An 8,325-nucleotide genomic window follows, 5' to 3' on the forward strand; every position below is an offset into this window, starting at 1 on the left:
GCTACCCGGGTGGTAGGGACGATGCTGCCGGATAATCATGGTGGAAGGTCCACCCTGATGTCCCGTCATGAAGCGAGGCTTCTGACTGTTCCCCTGGGAAGTTCTGAATTGAGATGCCTTCCTTTTTTGGTTCATTTTGTCGCACTGCTCTTCCTGACGGATAGCTTTGTCGACCAGCTTCTCAAAGTCCTCATAATCTCTAGAGATCAACTAGTTGGTCAATTCATCATCAAGACCAGACAAAAACTGCTCCTGCCTCTCGGCATCGGTGCGCACGTCCTCAGGGGCATAGCACGCGAGACGGTTGAACTCATGCAAGTACTCTATAATTGTTCTAGTTCCTTGCTGCAAAGAACGGAACTCTCTCTTCTTTTGTGCCACAATTCCCTCGGGAACCTGTGCCTTATTGAAACTCTGACAAAATTCTGTCCAAGTAACCTCTGTCCCAGCTAGACGGGTCACCATGTAGTTGTCCCACCAAACAGAAGCGGGACCTTGCAACTGGTGTGTAGCAAAAGCAATCTTCTCCTGGTCGTTGCATTACAAAAGATTCAGCTTCTTCTCAATAGCATGAAGCCAGTCGTTGGACTCGATTGGGTTGGTGGTACTTGAGAAAGTGGGTGGCTTGATACGGAGAAACCCTAGCAGTTTGGACTGGGGTGGTTGAGGACCAGACTGCAGGTTCCGCCGCTGCTGCTATTGTGCTTGCTGCTGCACCTGCTGCAACACCTGATGGTTCTGTTGCTGCATCTGTTGCATCATCATTGTCATCATCTGAGTCTGATTGTCCAACACCTGAGCGATCGTTGGGTTCTTGGGCGGTGGAGATGAACTACTATTAGATGCACCGCTGGCACGTGGTCCATTGATCTACTCTTCACTGCCACTGACCTTGTTGGATTCACGGGAACCATTCCTTGTCTTCACCATCTGGAGGGGGATAGGTAGAAATGTGAGAAAAGGAAGAAAAACGGGAGGTTTAGAAACTAATCTTTCTTATAAATTTAGGTGCAATTATCTTAATCTTGATTAAAACACTGAAAAAGAGGCACACAACTCCTAATTAAGGCAGCCATACCACAGACACATGATATCGACCGCTAACTAACCCACAAGCAACAAACCTAAGCACGGAAACTAGCAAGCAAACAAAACTAAGAAGACGATAAAGCTAGGGGCGGCGACTCTGAAGCTCGGAGCGACGCTTGCGATCGAGGAACAGGTCTGACATCTAAAGATGGACAAGGGATATGAACCAATGCATGCTCAAATCCAAATATAAACAAAACAGCAAATGACTCAAATAAATAACTGAGCATGGTGATTTTTATGCATAGAACATTTTTCATGAACCCAAACTAAAAACTAATGCAATAGGCTAATCAATAAATTAATGCGTAAAATAGATGCATAGTCATAATGATACGCATAAAATGGCCCCATCGAATAGATTCCCAACTGACTGTCGAATACACTCCAAATAAAATTTTTCTAAAACCCCAAACCGAGCTAATTTTAAAGATCCGATCCGAATGAACGACCAAGATTTTTCCCACAAACCAAACAACGAACCCCAAATTTTCCCGAAACAAATCCAAGTGAAAAAAAAGCATGTGCAGATGAAAAGGAGTTTAGAGGGCTCTTAGGTTTCTAGTTGGCTTGTCCTACGGTCAAGGTCGGCTCTGATACCAACTTTTCACGCCCAGAAATTCACGAACCAGAATTTCTAAGCTGAATGTGTATTAAACCACTGTCCAGGACCAGCCAGGGTACACAAACGACAATTGTTGACATACAGATCCACGTCTTACAAAAATATAAAAGATTACAAATGCAGCGGAAAAGATAAAAGCAAGCTAAACTTGGAATCTTCACTTCTGCAGCGGGGAGACTCCACTCCACAGGCATTCCCTGACGGCAGCGACAAAACCAACTTCACCAAGACAGTTCCAACTAGGAAGATCTTCAGCTCTGGTGTGGGGGAAAAGAGAGCAAGACTGAGTACTACCCACTATACTCAGCAAGTCATACCGGAAGAGGAGGTATGATGCAGGATATAACCAAAGGAGGCTAAATGTTCATTTGCATAAAGCAGGTATTTAAAACCAGTAGTTGAAAGCAGTAAAACAGTTGTAGTAATTAATCAATATTAACCAATCACAGTCCAACGCTACACCACGTTGCAACAAGCCCAACCAACCACTTGAACTACACCAGTTCATTAAGCTAAACTAGGGGTGAGACTAATCACGGTGAATCTGGTTGATTGCCCATAACTGCGGGCATGGCCATTTGAATAGTTTTACTCTGGCCAGAGGTGTACAACTGTACCCACAAGACACGATTCCACACATGTCGCCATGCCACGAAGTATTACCATGATAATGCAAAGGGGGAAATCGTGACAAGACCCTCCGCATAACCCTCCCCTAACCATCCACACCATGCTAAGGTTTCACCCCCACCCCTCAAAAGGCAGTGGGTGGTCCCCTCTTGCACCGCGGTGAATCCGGCAGCTGGACAACCGGACACCCCGGCCGACCCAACTCTATCACGCCCACCCTCATCACCGGTGCCTAGGAAAGGGTCGAGCTATACTTCAGATCAAGCAATTACCCACTCCCTCTTGTGGTAAGCACGGTAAGTCTCCCAGGGTTTCCCGTGAACCGGTCCTTAACTGCCATGGGTGCGACCAGCGAAACCATGCACCCATAGTCCACCATTTAGTGTATTTTATTTAACTAACACCATTGCGGTGGCACCAATCCAAAACTATACTAATAGCCAAAGTCTATGTAATAATGTAATCCCCATTTGTGTACTAGTTGAGCTAGGCATGGCTAAGCATTTCCTAAACCAACATCTAATCATTTTGATACCCAGGTTATCAATGGCAAATGGTAAACAAAAAATGGCTGAGTAATAGGACCCATCCCACATGACATTGTAAAAGAGTGCAACATTTAATAGAAATGTGGGATATTTGTAAATTGGGCAGAATATGATCAATTGTAATGCATGACTTGCCTTGCTCTCACACTGATGAGACCATAGCAACGTCTTTGAGAAACCGCGGATCGACGAAACGGCCGAAATCTACGCGACAAACAAAGCACACAAGCAAAACATGCTATAAGACTACTGAAACAGCAAACAAAACCATTTTTAATGGATTCTTTGCATTTTTATGAATTTACTGAGACTTGAATGGACTTAAACGGAGCTCGGATGAATTAGATATGAATTTTAGAATATAATCTGTGTTTTACTAATAAAGAAAAAGTCGTTAATTATTTATTGCGCAATAAAGCCCAGGGCTGACGTCGGCGAAGGGGGGGCGGCGCCGGCAAGCGGGGCCCGCATGCCAGCGGCACGAGGCGGCCGGACCACCGTGGACCGGGACCACACCAGTGGTCCACGGGACCGACGGTCTAGACCGGCCGGGAGGCCGATCGGATGGTGCGGCGGCGGCTAGGCACGGCTCAGCTTCAAAACCGGCCGGCCGGCCATGGGGAGCGGCGGCGCTGAGCGGTCGCCGGCGACGGCAAGCGGTGGCGCGGGAGGCGGCGACGACCTGCGCGAAAGCGGCGATGCACGGCCGAAGCGGCGGCGCGAGGCGGAGACGACGACGCATGCGCGAAGGGCGGCGGCGCTCAAGGAAGAGAGGAAAAGGAAGGAGGAGAGGGGATTCCTCACCGGCGAGCGTGGCGGCCGGCGCGAAGGAAGTAGGCAGCGGCGATGACCGGCGAGCGGAGGCGCGGACGGCCGGTGGCGACACCTAGGAGAGAGCGGAGAGGGGGTTAGGAGAGGTGACAATGACCACGGCGACTAGAGAGGCCGGCCGGAGTTGGGTGGAAATGGAGAGCTCACCGGCATGCGAGGGAAGCGGCGCTTCGGCGACGATTGGCGACAACCGAATGGTGGCCGAGGTGCGGGCGGCACTGGCGAGTGCGACGACGGTGGCTTCACGGCGTGGCGGCGGCTCTAGCGGCGGCGGCGCACGGCCGGAGATTGGCGGCGGCAGCGGAGCTCGGGTGTGGCATGGGGAGAGCGGTACGGCGGCGGCGCACGGCAAGCGAGCAGTGGCCGAGGTGACCCACGCGACGACGAAGCTAGCGGCGGCGGCGGCCCTAGCGACGGTGGTGCGCGGCTGAAAAGCGGCGGCGAGCGGCGGAGCTCGGGAGAGAGGCGCGGCGATGATAGGGGGCACGGGAGAGAACGACGAGCGCGGAAAAAAGGGTGAGGGGACTCGGGGGAGTGCTTTTATGGGCGAAGAAGGGGAGGACGTGGCCGGGAATGGCCCCTATTGCGCCTGCGACGTGGGGGAGTAGGGAGGAAGAGAGAGAGAGGAGAGATGGGATTCAAACCGAATCCTGGCCTCTAAACGGGCGGGTGTGCGCGGGAGAGGTGGAGAAGGTGGGCGGCGACGTGGGCGCGGGGTGCGGGTGCGGAGTGGGGGCGCGACGTGGAGTGGAGAAGGCGGTGGCGCGGGCGGTTGGAGCTCCGGCCCCAACGGCCGGAGGTAGGAGACGACCGACAGGTGGGGCCCACCTGTCGGTGAACCAGAGAGAGGAGGGAAGGCGGCTTGGGCCGGCCCAGCAAGAGGGAGGGGCACGGGAGTGAGATGGGCCGACGGCCCAACAAAGAAAAAGGACGGAAAAAAGGAAAAAAATTTTCCTGGGATTTAAAATATTGCACTTGCTCATTTTTAATTGGTTAAAATTATTTCCAAGGCTCTGAAAATTCCACCAAAAATCTTGTTAATGCATTAGTGCATGGGGAACTGTTAACGACCAAATTTGGTAATATCAGCATCAGAGATAAAGATGAAATCGAAGCAGAATCAAAGATATCTAGACCCTTATCTTTGATTCCGCTTCGATTTCATCTTTATCTCCGATGCTGATATTACCAAATTTGGTCGTTAACACATGCCCCCCAAGTCCGGGATATTTGGTAATGTTCCGGATTTGCCGTGTATCGACTCCGAACAAGTTTCACACTCTGCCGTTTTCCCGATTGTTACTCTAGTGCTTCAAATACTAACCGTTATCCCCGAGAGATCTCACACCGTGACTTCCGTTTTCCCCGCTTAAGCAAAACTTTATCCTCTCTCTCTCCGGCGATTCCTCCGACGCGCAAAGCGATCCCCAGGCGACTTCATCTCCGGCCAGATCTCCGCCTACGACGATGTCGATCTCCGCTAGCCCATCTGCCGCACCATCAGCCGAATACGCTGAGGTAAGTTACCATCGGCTAGATCCTCTTTTTCATCATTGGATCGGTTTTCTCTCGCCTCTTACTGCTTTCTTTTCTCGGTTACTTTGAGCTTGTAGCATCTCTCCAATTTAGTCGCAATTCCCAGCTTGTCGCATGAAAATCACTACTTTCTCGGCCCAGTCGGCAACCCCGACCCCACTGAGTTCATCATCGGTGAGACCAATAGGATTCCTTTCAGACTGTCCAATCCAGATCTAGGTCATTGGAAGAACACGTTTAAATCTTGGCCGTCTCTAGGAAAAACTTCACCCGAGAAAAGTTGGATTACATGGTTCAAGCACATATCGGCTAGCAAAAGAGTTCACTGGGACGAAATCGGAATCGGCCAAGCACTTGACCTAACCATAGGAAACTCAGCCAAGGATGAACCTCTAATGGCAGTTGCCTCTTATTTCTGGTCCAACACCATCAACGCCTTCTTATTCAACCAAGGGTCAATGACCCCAACTCTCATAGACATCATTATGATCACGGGTCTGGATGTCACCTCAACAGCTAACCCCATGAATCTGAACATGAAGAACCAATACGACTTCAAAACCAAGAGCATAGGAGGTTGGTCAGGCACATGGGCCAGGGTTCTGTCACCCCTCGAGAACATGTGGCCTTTTTGCTAATGTGGCTAATAAAATTCCTCTTTTGTGGATCAAGCTATGGCCCTACAACCAACTGGCAGTTCGTAGCCGAAGCCTTGGAAGCAAAGAAACAAATTCCGTTAGGCAAAATCCTCCTTGGCTACTTGTACCAAATGCTGAATAATGCTTCGGCTAAGTTAGCTGTCGGCTCAGTAGTCGGAGCAGGTGGACCATGGTGGCTGCTACAGACTTGGTTGAATCTAATAGTCATGAAAGTCGTTAATCGGCCATCCGTCATAGAAGCTGAATTTCCAAGATTAGAGCCGATTATAGAAGATGACGAAGAACGCACTCATCGCCGATGTATGTCATATGGAGAATACGCATCCACACCGGCCGATACTAGAGCAAAGTTATCAGCCGAACTGCTCAAAGATTGGTTCTGCAGTTTCTATGAAGGCTTTCAAAAAGATGCTCGAGTTTGGTTTCCCTATGAAGATTTAGCAGACCTCGAGCTCCCATCAGATTTCAAATTCGAAGGCATTAATCATGAAAGATTCCAAACATCCAGAGAAGTCTTCACAGCTGCAATCAGTCCATGCATTCTTCCAGTCGGCATCCATCAAGGAAGAAACATCTAAGCCTCTTACGAATTCTATCACCCAATGAGTTCAGCTAGACAGCTTGGAATGGGCCAACTCCCAACCGGCTTATTCTTTGCTGACAAGATCCAATGCCGAGGAGAAATTTCATCAACCTTGATGATGGATCGGCTGCTCAGCCTTCCAGGACCCCCTCTGGGCAGCATTGAAAACATAGAGCTAGCAATGTTCAAGAGCAAAAACTTTGATAGATGGTGGGGTGAATGGAAGTTGCATCTATTCCACCAACCAGCTTCATTGTACATGACAGACCTCTTTCCAGATGTTGTCCCTCTGGTAAGTCTTTGACTTTACTTGATTTTATTCGAATAACTGCCTAGCCGATTTACCTTAACTAATCTTTTCTTTGATTTGTAGACAACAGAATCTCCTCCTCGTCAAAGCAACAGTGGCAGGGACATCACCTACGCCCCAGGCTTAATTCCTAATGGAGGTGGGCCATCTCCTCCTGTCATCGACTATGATGCCCCCAAGACTTCAGCTCTTCTTCAAGGGCTTATCAGAGAACCAGCCGATGCCTGTAAGAAAAGGAAAACCAGATTATCGGCTGTAGATACTCCAGCCCCAGCTCCAAAGAAGAAAATCAAAAAGAAAGCTAAACCAGCTGATGATCTGCTTGCCCTAGATCCATCCATTGAACAAGCTCTGGATGAAGAAGAAATCGGAGAAGATGTTGATCAAGCCGCAGCTGAAGTAAGCGATACTGAAAGAACACTATCAGCTTCACCTAAGCAGACCCCTCCAACTCCTTCTGCTCCAACTCCTTTTACAAGAGTAAGCAACCCCCTTTAACCACTTTTGTAATCATCTCACTTTATGGCCGATTGCTCACATACTTGGTAATTGCAGAAAAGGAAGGCTGCTGTGAAGAAGAAATCGGCTCCAATGACATCTAAACCAGCTCCACCGGTACAATAATCTTACTTCTTTCATTAGTTAATCTCAGTCGATTTTATATAACACTTGTCTATTTTCAGCCTCCTTCCCCTCCTATTCAACAAGCATCAAGCGATCGGACCCCATCAGCTGTAGGGAGTCATCACATAGAAGAAGAAGTTCAACCAACTACTCCGTCTATCCCAGTAAATTTCTTATAACCAACATATGCAGATCGGCTATGCCCATTTGATCTCTAACTCTCTTTAAATCATTACTGCAGGTTTTAGCCGATCTTTTCTCTTTTGATATCAGAGATTATCTTGATGAGGAGACAGAGGTTGACACTACTAGCAAGGCTCTAGCTCCTTTGTCTGATGACGTGAAGAAAACTCTTGAAGATATCTCTCATCGGCTAGAGACATCATCACTAGACAGCCTAGTAGTCGACTGTGGATCAATTAGGACTCGGCTTCATGAGGTCCAGGCTCAAATCCCCGATGAGTTAGCCGATATCCTTACTCCAGCTGTTTATCTTGAGCAACATCAATTTAAGCTGGAAAAGGCCAAGCTGAGATTAGCCGAGCGTCAAGAGCGCAAAGACATCGAAGCAACAATCCAGGCCAATCGGCAACTTATTCATGAAGAAAAAGCCAAGCTCGATCAACTATCTGAAGGCCTGATCAAATCCAATATTGACCGGCTTGAAGCTCGCAAGATCGAACTCTTAGCACAACTTCAAGAATGCAATGCTGAACTGGATCTAGAGAACAAGAGGTTAGCCGATCTCCCACAGTCTATCGAAGAACAAAAAGCAAGGTTAAAATCGGCTATCAAGAATGTTGCTGATATGACCAAATCTTTGAAGGTCATTCCTGGAACCGACGCTCAAGATGCCCAAGCCATAGAGGGAGTAGAACAGATTAGGCAAA

Source organism: Oryza glaberrima, chromosome 11, assembly GCF_000147395.1.
Source record: "Oryza glaberrima chromosome 11, OglaRS2, whole genome shotgun sequence".
Classification (NCBI taxonomy): domain Eukaryota; kingdom Viridiplantae; phylum Streptophyta; class Magnoliopsida; order Poales; family Poaceae; genus Oryza; species Oryza glaberrima.